The 11,008-nt window shown below is 42.3% G+C and overlaps 1 protein-coding gene across 3 annotated transcripts in view; it reads left to right on the top strand.

The window, feature by feature from the left end:
• The first annotated feature begins 557 nt into the window (after positions 1-557).
• The window catches only part of kank4 (KN motif and ankyrin repeat domains 4), a 74,283-nt gene continuing 63,832 nt past the window's right edge, over positions 558-11,008 (top strand). The window contains exon 1 of one of the 3 annotated variants that reach the window (XM_088313287.1): positions 558-625. The gene's annotated coding sequence lies outside the window, so the exon portion shown is untranslated. Of the gene's footprint in view, positions 638-2,710; positions 2,970-11,008 lie in introns of those variants that run through there. The other 2 variants (XM_088313288.1, XM_088313286.1) reach the window with 2 other exon arrangements.

Here is an 11,008-nt window from a genome sequence, read left to right as displayed (position 1 = left end):
TTTGGTTTGCCGGAAATACATTTAGTAGTTCATCAAGATAATAAATCAAGGCGTGACGTGTATAAGTGCCACTCCCAAAATTAATTTTGCTAAATAAAGCACATATTTCATTTTCAGAATGGAATGATGAGGTAATAAACTGTAGTTATAGTTGCGTGCGTCCTATTAATTCCTAAAGATGGCGCTATGAGAGACCGAACAACACTAGCTGTGGAAAGGTGTGACAAGACCACCAAAAAAGTGTGCTATTTTTTTACAATTACGTTGCTATGCCTCTGTTTTTTGTTTTTTTTTTGCTTTTTGTCACGTTTAACAATGTAAGGAAATAAAATTTGGGGACGTAATCCAGAGAGACCACGTTGTTCAACTAACGTGAAGCATAGTTTAATAGTGGTAAATGATCCACATTTTCACACAAAAAATGATTTTTTTACATATTTGGGAATTAAAAGGTACACGCTATTCCCCACTATACGCTTAAAAAAGCAATGTCCTCTGAAAGCCAGCAAGGGGCACTCTTGTCAATGACACAGTCGGGCCGTCCAACGGCGTCCAATCGTCCACAGTCACTGGAGCATCTCCACATCTGACAGTCAGCCCGAGCTATCCGTCCACGATTTGAACGGTAAGACAAAATGTATGTTTTCTTGGTCTTTTTGTGCATTTTAAACCATAGAGAGGGCGAGGGTGATTAGCAGAATTGCGTCCATGCGAACGGCTCCTTTTAATCAGGTGCAATGTAATATGTTGATCATCTAAATAAGGCACGGATGGAGAATAGTTGTTTTCCGAAGATGCTCACATCACTTTAATGCGGTTGAAGGAAACCAATTGGAGAAAGAATGCTGGGTGTTTAATATCTCACGTGCACATCAATACGACGATGCTTAGGAATAACCGGGCTTCTAACTGCTCCGGATGCTGCTGCTGCAGAGTGGCTTCGTGGTCAGCAGCAACTACATGCATTGACGGAGGAACAGCTACAGCTTCCTTAACCCGCTATCAGCAGCCTTACTTAGTCACCAAGTTATGTTGTTATAGTCCTACTACTGGGTGAATTGCAGTAGTAGAAGTGCTGCTGGTATGTCATTAGAATTAGAATTAGAATTAGAAATCCCTTTATTGTCATTGTACTCAAGTGTGCAACGAGATTAGAGAGCTCCCCTCTCCAGTGCAATACAACAATAATACAGACAAATATATAAATTAGATAAATAAGAGAGTGCAATGGAAAATAATACTGAATAGGGTATATAAAAACACATCACGATGCTGTTCTGCAAGGTAAGGGTGGTCTCGTGTGTGTGTGAGAGTTCAGAATAGAGATGGCTCTCTGAAAGAAATATGGACAACAGAGCTACTACTTGCTTGCATCATCATCATCATCATGTTATCTCTTCATTCAAGGCTACAGGGTGCAGGCTTCTACAATAAAAAAAAGGGGCTAGCCGTAGCTTATATACTGTATTACATAATAAATATTGATTTAGATACTGTACTGACTTACATTTGCAAGGTTTTGTGATGCACAGTAATTTAAAAGTCAGTGGGTGTTTTATCAAGGAAGGTCACGTACTGGCACTTAGTTCTTCATAGTCCATCAACAACTCAGCCTTGATGCATTTTTCAACTCTTTGTCACTTTTTATTCTCTATGGATTGCCCTTCACACACACTGGATGATGGTGAACGTGTTATTTACGTGGACTAAATTAGTACTGAGCAGCGTGATGAGCGTGAAATGTATTTCTGTTGTCAGATTGGCTTAGATTCGAAGTCTCACACATAGACATGCCTTGACCGGAAAATCTGGGGGCAACATGGTATTGCAGTGGTTAGCATGTCTGCTTTGCAGTCAAAATGCCCAACGTTCGAATATCTTCCTTGTGCTTTTGTGTTCCTGTTCTTTCCACAGTCCATAAGCATGCATGTATCCCACAGGTGTGAATGTTGAGTCTGAATGTTGTTTTTCTAGCCATGTGATGCCCAGTGTTTTTAACTGATTAACATCAGAAGCAGTGAATGTAAGCCACTTACAATTTCTGTTTGTGGGTAAAAGAGGCTCACTTTGGTCATTACATACAAACTGTCCAACAGTGAGTGCACACATTTTAATATAGAGGCCACCTGCAGACTGTTCCCTTCCAAAGAGAATTTAACCCGCAACCTGGCCTACTAATGAGGCCCATTGTCAATGTACGACGCCGTAGAGTTGGCCTTTCTCAAGGAAGGCTTTGTCTCAAGAAGCATGGGATGCACATTGGCTGGAGGAGTAGAGGTGGAGAGGAGGAGGGGGGTTGACAGTTCAAAAGACTTGTTCTCCATGATAAGAAAAACACCCCCTTCATTCTCCACCCACCATGTTTTCCAACAGGGCAATAGGGGAAAAATGAAGGCATGTTGAGCGATACAGGCAGACGTGCACTCCAAGAATGTTACATTTCATCACATGCTGCAGTTCACCTGGCCGCACGCCATCTGCTTTTATTAAACTATTCAGCAATAACAATCACTTCCCTTATATGTCGGTTGGATCTCATGAATTGCACTTGTACCTCTGTACCTGTGGCCAATATGAGATATTGGCCTACACATTTATGACTCTGCTCTCTGTGCATAATTTGAAGTAGCTGAGAGACTCCCGTGTGATGCAGGCTGAAGAGGTGGGTGTATCCACTCAGCCGCTCTGATGTTTGGAAGCCGTAAACCTTCCATCCTACTCAGTCTGCTCTGGACTCTCGCTGATCTCCTGTTTCACTCAGTCTGCCTGTCTGTCTGCCCTCCGGTGGAGTTTCACTTAGCACGGTTCATCAGCATTGAGGATACATTCTCACCAACACAAACGGACACACTTCTCTCCTTGTGGGCACGCTTTTGCAAACAATTACTGTGGGAAGAGCTAGAAAGTGAGAATCTAGCACTGCTCAGGCGTCGTTATTTTCCAAAGGATTTCATAATCAAGCTGCAGAGGTAAGGGAAGATCAATTGTGATTCATGTTTTTTTTTCTATTGTTCACTCGGTTCCTTTCTCAGCTGTTGAGTTGTAACATTTTACCCAAAGTTGTGCTCTATTCTTGCTTCTTGTTACATTCTTTTTTTGCCCAATTTTTTTAGTTGCTTCATGCGCTGTTTTTTTTTTTTTTAACAATATATTTTATGTAGCACTAAAGACGTTCTTGTGAATTTTTCCAGCCCACTATTTTTATCCCCAAGCACACATTTAAGTTTATATTTACCAAGACCAACACATTTTGGTTCTTTCTTCGTTTGGCTGTTTATTTGTTTTTTTTGGGGTTTTTTTGTTTTGTTTTGGGGTGATGTTGGATTTAGCTGTACATAGCTCATAAATCTCTCTTCAACTTTATTCTTTCATGTCATTCGGTCTGTCTTCCATGTCTCTTGCTATGCCGCTCGATACCATTTCCTAAGCGTCTCGTTATCCGTGCCAGTTTGAGTAAAGTTACCTGCTGGCCTGACTAATGTCCTCCAGCTGGTGCCCAACATGTGCACATGTGCGCGCATTTACAGTACACACGTTTAAAAAGGTAGGCCAACTCTAATCAGATACGAGGTGGAAAACTGGAAGCCGAGCTTTTCGAATAATAATATGAGCTCTCAGAGATCTGCATGCATCATTGCTTTGCCTGCATTTCTTCTTTAGCCCTCTCTCGCTCGCTCGCTCATTTACAATCTCTCTCCCTTCCTCTATCGCTGCTCTCTCAGCATGTGCATGTATACACAGTCGGTCTTGGTCACTCCTCTGCATGTCTGCCACACAGAATCGGCCACGGTTGGTTGGCAGAACGCAGCTAGACAACATTAAAACGGTGATGCGTTCCCATTCTAGAAGACTTGTTTACAAGAAGCAACAATGCCTCTGTGTGTGTGTGCACATGCGGTTCATGCATGGGCACATCTATCTATCTATCTATCTGCAGGTCACAAGGGCACATTATTATTCAAACATACGTTGTCAATTGCAATACGTTTTACTCACACAAGTCCGTCGCTCTGTGTGTATGTACACGTTTGTATGTCAGTATGATTTCCTGGGAGGTGCTGAGAGGTGATTCATTCTAGCTCACAGGCTCATGGCTTTTAGAGGCCTTGCAATGATGTGTGATTTGCAGAGTGACACTGACAGAAGTATCTGTGAGATGTGCCTGGGAATCATACGCCTACGATTTTCTTTTAATGACCATCTGATGTGAGAGATATGTTTTCCAGACTAGGGTTGTACTTTCTATGGATAATCGTAGACACTAATAGAATAGTGTACAATCCACACATAGGCAAACCATTACGTAAATTCAATGTTTAATATTTCCTAATTAACATATCATTGTGGTTGAACGAAGGAATTGGGAATTATACATGGTTGACCTTCCAATGCTGTTTTTGTTGTGTAAGACAGCTTTTCTGGAACGGAAAATGTCCATTCTGGAGGAAATATTTTGCATTCTAATCTGGATGTCCACGCACTTGCAAGTAATGTATGCGTGCGCACATGCTTTCCCCTCCCAGGATGACCACCTTACGACCCTTGCTAGAAACAAAAGCAATGTATTATGAGGCAAGGCAAGGCAGCTTTATTTATACTGCACATTTCATATACAAGACAACTCAATATGCTTGACACAAGCAGAGACACTGAAAGGCATTTACAAAAACAACAGAAAATGACATTCAGAAGCAAAACAGTGAAAACTATAGTAGCTTACCAAAATTACTAGAAGAACATTCATTGACAACACAGTAAAAGAAGACTTAAAACATTTGAAACAAAATAAATGTATTTCTTAAAGCTCGAACAGTGAAATTGATTTTGCCTGAGCTTAACATTGGCACTTTTATAGTAGGTTTGCATGTAAAAATGGCATCAGTACTAAATTAACGCAGCCTACAATTGGGTCCAATCCTCACCCAAATAACGTCTACTCATTCCCACTTCAATCTCTGTAAATATCCCGACAGGTGCGTTTATGCTGCGCACGTCCATCAACGTGATCAGCAGAGAAGCGGTGTGCATGTCCACCCAGCCTCATCTATGTATCTCCGCTCACTTCCACAGTTCCTCATTCTCTGAATCAGCCACAGAGAGGTTAATCATTTTTGATATGTTGAAATAGACATAGGTAGGGGTGTCCACATGAATTTTGGTGCCAGTTGATCACCGGTTTTCGACACCAGTACAATGATTTCCAATGGAGAGTTTGTAATCGTTCCCTTCCGTGGGGTGAGCGGAGGGGGGCGTGGCAAGGCATTTTCAAGTCGTCACTTATTTCCTAATTTCTCCAAAATGAATGGATAAAAAAAAAAGAAATTGATAACTAATTTCAGTTTCTTGATCAAAAAATATATAAACTGAGCTTATTAGTGAAAAATGTTCCATCTTGGCTGGATAATTCCTTTAACCAAAGATATGTGAAATAGCAAAAGTTTTTACCCTGGATTTAGAAGCATTTGGACTTGAGGGGGCGGGCTGACTTTGTTTCTCTTGGCACCATATTACATTAGCGTCCGGCACAATATTTAAATGCAGCTTCACCATGTTTGCTTTGAATTCTGGCTTATATTATTGACGGAGTTCTTTCTCTGACCTAAACATAAAAATTGTAGTTTTTATATATGTGTGGGTGGGCATTGAAAGTGAATTTGATTAGTGTCATTCTGGTTCTCAATCTTTAGCTTTAAGCCTTTTGGTCAATTGAGGCTACGTTTTCCAAACAATGACTCCTGCTGGGGGCCTCTCAGAATCAAAATATTGGCCAACAACGTGTTGGTATACGAGCGTGTGTTAAGTTCGCATGATCGCTTGAGGGCAATAAAAGAGAGAATTGTTATGTTGTTATTACGCCTCCTTGTTGATGCGTGGAGACAGAATGGGGGGACAGAATGTTCTGCCGCTAAGCCGCCACTGGAAGTAGTCACTGGCGGTATTCATCGCAATCGTGCTTGACAAAGAGCCCTGCAGAGCTACACGAGTTTGATTCACGAGGATTTATTTTAGGTTGCTCCATCTCCGCAGTATTAGGAGTTATTAAAAGTGATGTTCTTTCATCAAACAAGTGGCGGAGGCTGTCTAAGGAGCTTTAGGGCTTTTAAAGCGCTGCTGTAGGAGGAAGAGGGACTCCCTAAAATTTCTTTGTGTCTGTCAAAGATCCTCAAAACACCTCACTGAGAAGACACGGATGAGAGCTGGGAGTCAATGCTCACACATACAGTACACACGCACGCCTCACCTGAGTGAAGGCCCACGGGGAGGACTGCTAATCGAATTCTGTCAACACACTATTTCTCAGATATGCTTGCAACTCTCTCTTTTGCCACATGTCCTTAAGATACAGGTGGCTCTCCTCCAGTCGGTACCAGCAATTGGTCCTGTAACATATCCGCTTCCTAAAATGCACCTGACTGGTCATACAAAACAAAGATTAGAAAATCCCAGAGTACGTAAATTGTTAGGTGAGACTCCCACTTGTGTTGTTGAGGATTGCTATCATACTTAGAAATGGTGGTCATACTCTCTGCTTTGCCCTCATGTGTTTTTATTGTGGGTAGCATGTCCGCTTGGGTGTAGATTACTGTGACACACTGCAGTCAGTATCAATCAGGAGCGTTAGAATTTGGCGCTTCAGAAGTTGTCGGGAGACATTAGATTCCCGCCATTGTCACTTTGTAGCATTGTGGCTGTAACGGTTCAGGGAACCGTGATAAAGGAAAACTGGACCCAAGAGCAAGCGAGGATGGTTGAGGAGGATTTATTGAAGGGTTCGGGGGGAGAGGAACGGGTGCCGGGAGCAGGGCAGGAGGACAGGTGGAGGAGCGGCGAGTCAGCGCCGGGGTGCTCGCTGGGGTGGCGAGATGTGCGCTCGCGGAGGTGCAGCGGAGACGGCGCGCTGAGTGTGCACCGGCGCTGTGGCGGGAGGAACGCGGGCGCGGAGAGCGGCGTGGAGGCGAAGGCGGCGGCGAGCCGGCGGAGGCGGAGAAGGGCAGGCAGGCGGCGTACGGGCGTACGAGGTGCGATCGACGCTCCGGGGCTCGGCGGCTGGCGGCGGAGGATCGGGCTCGGGCTGGCGCTGGGCGGCTGGAGGGAGAGCGAGGAAAGACAATGGTTAACTCGGGTTTCATAACAAAGGCGCGGACGTGCACGAGGCGAACGTCGACGTGGACCGGGTACCGAAGTAGGTAACGGAATAATCCGGCGTCTGGCTCCTGGCAGCGCTGAGCTTTAAACCCCCGCGGTGATTGCTGATGATGGGCAGCAGGTGCGCAGGAGCCGACGCCCTCTCCGGTCGGAGGCGTGCCTGGCGGAAAACAGCCGGAACCTAGGGAAAAGGGAAAAAGCTTGGCAGGCCCCCTAACCCGAACCCCCACAATGGCATCTCTATCCCGAGTGTCGTTTCTTGGTTTCTGATTGCATTTAATTTTTCAGTTCAGTTCTTTAGTGTTGTACATTTGTAGTAAAGTCTGCTTTGAGATTAGGCAATTTCACTTTACTTGACAGAAAAATCAGATCAAATGGATCCCGCAGACTTTGACCACTTTGGCCTGGTGTTGTCAAAGCAAGAGCAGCTCGTTGGTCGGCATGAGTAGTCGTTAACAATAACACGAAGGGTCAAATGCGGAAGTCAAATTTTGCGAGTGTTCAAATAAAGATGATTCTTTTTCTTCTGCTTCTTCAGCAAGCTCATGGAGTACGTCAAAGTTTTGACGTACTGCGGCGGAAAGCAATTCTAATCAAGCATTTCATATGTCTCTTGCCATCTTTACTGAAATGAGGATGGCCCAATTTATCCTTAAGCAAAAAAAAAGTATGTTGTTGCTCATTAGAAATGAAGTAATGAGTCATTTGAAATATTACAATTAGCTATGTTGGCTGAACAAGAAGTAGCTCAAGGGCTTATGTTGTCTTTTACGTTGTTGTAACGTGGAAGTTAGCAAACTACCAGACAATATGCAAATGTTTACATTGATTTAGGCTTGTAGTATAGTCGATTTATTTGTGTGATATGATGCAAATTTCACAACATATTACCACCGATAACTGGTGGATCATATGAAGAGATGTAAATTACCTGTCAGTGCTGGAAGCATAATGTCATCGTTTGAAGAAATGTGTGAGCACAGTAGACCATATTGTTGCAGATGGTGGGGAGAGAGTCATTTTTTCTAGAGATTCTGAATGTGAATTAAAATAATTTTCATGACAGCAAATGCTCCTACTGCAAAATCTTATCGCTGATATCGCTGATTTTAACGGTCTGAGTAATCAAATTCTAAACATTTTACTATCCAAAAAATTGATACAAATACTTTTAAATGCACGAGACTGTGATGCATTTTCCTGAGGATGTTTTATTGGGTTTTTTTTGGTTTTTAAATGAGGTTTCCTCCCACATTTCAAAACCCTTAAAAGAATCTAATTAATACTTTAGTTAATTAAAGTCTCTAAATTTCCCCTTAGGCGTTAATAAGAGTTTGAAAGGTTATTTGTCTATGCGTGCCTTGTGATTGAATAGCAAACAGTCCAGGGTCGATCCTGCTTAATTCGTCATTCAGGTCAGCTGGGATAGACTCCAGTTCACCCTAATGAGGACAAGGGCTAAGGAAAATGGATGGCCATGTGTGTGTGCGTGTGGTAGATATTGTAAATGTAAGAATAAGATGAGACCCTAAAGAAAACTCCTTGGTTTACCTTTGTTTTATTTATTTATTTATTTATTTTTTGGGTAGTTAGCAGGAGACTTCCTGGTTCATGGAGGATGGAAAAAAATAATAACTGTTTTGTCTTTGTGCTTCTGGGTGCTTCTTGTTCATGGATGGCCGCATTGAGACCAATGTGCCAGGGTGAAAATAAATGTGTTTACTTACACCTTTATCCTTTATGTGCCATCCGTTTTGTGAAAATCATGTTAAGAGTGTCCTTGCATATTTCTGATAACAGTGTCTAGATGTTTTATTCTGCCAACATGACAGCTGTAAATAAAGGTAAATGTAACAGTAATGATCATGGCTGCTTGGACCTCTGCACGCATAGGTAAATAAATAATAAACTTACATCAAGAGATCAATCTTAATGTTTCTCCAAACACAGCTTCTTCTGATATTATTGCCTAAATGCACCACTTTGCCCAACAACAACAACAATTCCCAAGTTTGTTGCAGTGGTGGTGAATCCCACCCATTTTTTGGAAAGCAGCCAGCCAGTGCTGATGTGGTTGCCAAAGTAGGCAGATTTTCGTCCTTGCTCTGAAAGCGCAATTGTGATTAAAGCACTGTCAGCGGGCCAAGAACTATTCACAGCATGATCTAGCTACACCAAAGTGCATTGAACTTCTGTACTGTGGGATGAATTCATTTGAGCCTATTAAATCACAGGCTAGCATTGACCCCCTGTGTCCTTCTATAGCCATGCACAACCGATGATGCACAAATGAGCTCTAAATCCATTGAGGACTCCACACTGTTGTGAGCTGTTGTTATACTGGGATCCGCTTCTATTTAACCAGTCTCATTCAATTAAGTAATATAACTCTGGGAACACTGGCTCGCAGTATGAAATAGCATGATGACACTTTTAACAATTAAGAAGTGATCATGAATGCTTCATATCAGGCAGTAGACCAGTAGGCTACCGGGCAGCAAGACCTTGGCCGCTAACGGTGACTGATCAAAAAATTTTTTTATCGATCATCAGTCTGAAAGAAGTTTTGTTTTGAAAATCTGGTGCCTTCCACCTATGCCCCTGGTTCATCATTTAATATGAATTAACATAAAAATGCAACATTTATACAGATTTTCCAATAAGAAATACGTAAAATCCTTGTCAATTTGTCTCGCTGTGGAAAGGAACATGAAGCGAGGTGGAGGGCGGCCACGTTCCAAAGAGATGATCTGACTGGCCTCTTGATTGACAGCAGTGAAACTCAATAGTCCCGTCCACATACATCCAGCTCCCTTTTTAACAGTCAGCACAAGAAGGACTTCACTGCAGGACTACACATTGTGCTTTACTGTTTCTTCAGATTTTATGTTTTAAGATTTCGTAAATAAGAAGGTTATATATTAGAGTAAAAGTATATATTTTGGGGAAATATGTGTTGCATATTGCATATTTTCTTCCTCTGACAGTCTGTCAAAATATGTCTTTCTGTGATATTAGTTTGATGAAAATACTGATTCATAATCCGATTAATATTTTTTTATTTTCACGTGTCATAATAGTGCAGCCTGAAAATGAGAAACAATGGCTTAGTCCATCCTTACATTGTCTCCCTATGTTGTATCCTCACACATTTCTTAATGGGTTCCTGGCATTGACAGGCAGGAAAAAACAGTGTGTTAGGAGACGAGCAGCGAGAGCTGAAGGGAACATGGGACTTCCTTAATGGCACCTTCGCCTTTAAATGCAGCCTTCTTATTGGCTGGCGCAAGGGGGCAGGAACATCCTGGTTGAGTGTCGATGGAAGTGGCTACTCCCTTCTGGAAGTCCAAAATGTATTGAGTGTGTGTGTGCGTGTGTCGGAGTGTGTGCGTGTGTGCAAGTGAGGAAGTGTTTGTGGTAGAATGCTGTCTGTTCTGTACTGAAATAACCTTTGGCTTTCTTAGTGTGTGTTTAAATGGTGCCATCGACCAATGTCTGCAAGCCTTTCCACACATTTTACAAAGGTGGTCAACTAAATCTGTCTTCCTAGTGCATTGAAACCAAGCCCCACGTTGAGCTCGCTATTCTTACCCTTTGCTTGCATCTCAATATACTAAACCAGATGACTTTGGAGGTGGATTTGAATGTTGAAAGTTCTTCCTTTAGGATTTCTTAGAATAAGGTGCCACATGCAAATGTTTGAATAGTTGCATGTGCGGAAAGGGGGAGACCGGGGCTTCATGTCACACTTGGAGATATTTCTTGAAATCATATCATATACAAATAAAGGATAAGGACCAGATGAAAGACCGAAGTCTCAGAATTTTATTTTGTATTCACGTCATTTTCACATTTTGCGTCA

Source organism: Idiotropiscis lumnitzeri, chromosome 13 (genome assembly GCF_059441095.1).
Source record: "Idiotropiscis lumnitzeri isolate Australia: NSW breed Sydney's pygmy pipehorse chromosome 13, RoL_Ilum_1.0, whole genome shotgun sequence".
Lineage (NCBI taxonomy): Eukaryota > Metazoa > Chordata > Actinopteri > Syngnathiformes > Syngnathidae > Idiotropiscis > Idiotropiscis lumnitzeri.
This window is presented reverse-complemented; position numbering and strand designations above follow the sequence as displayed.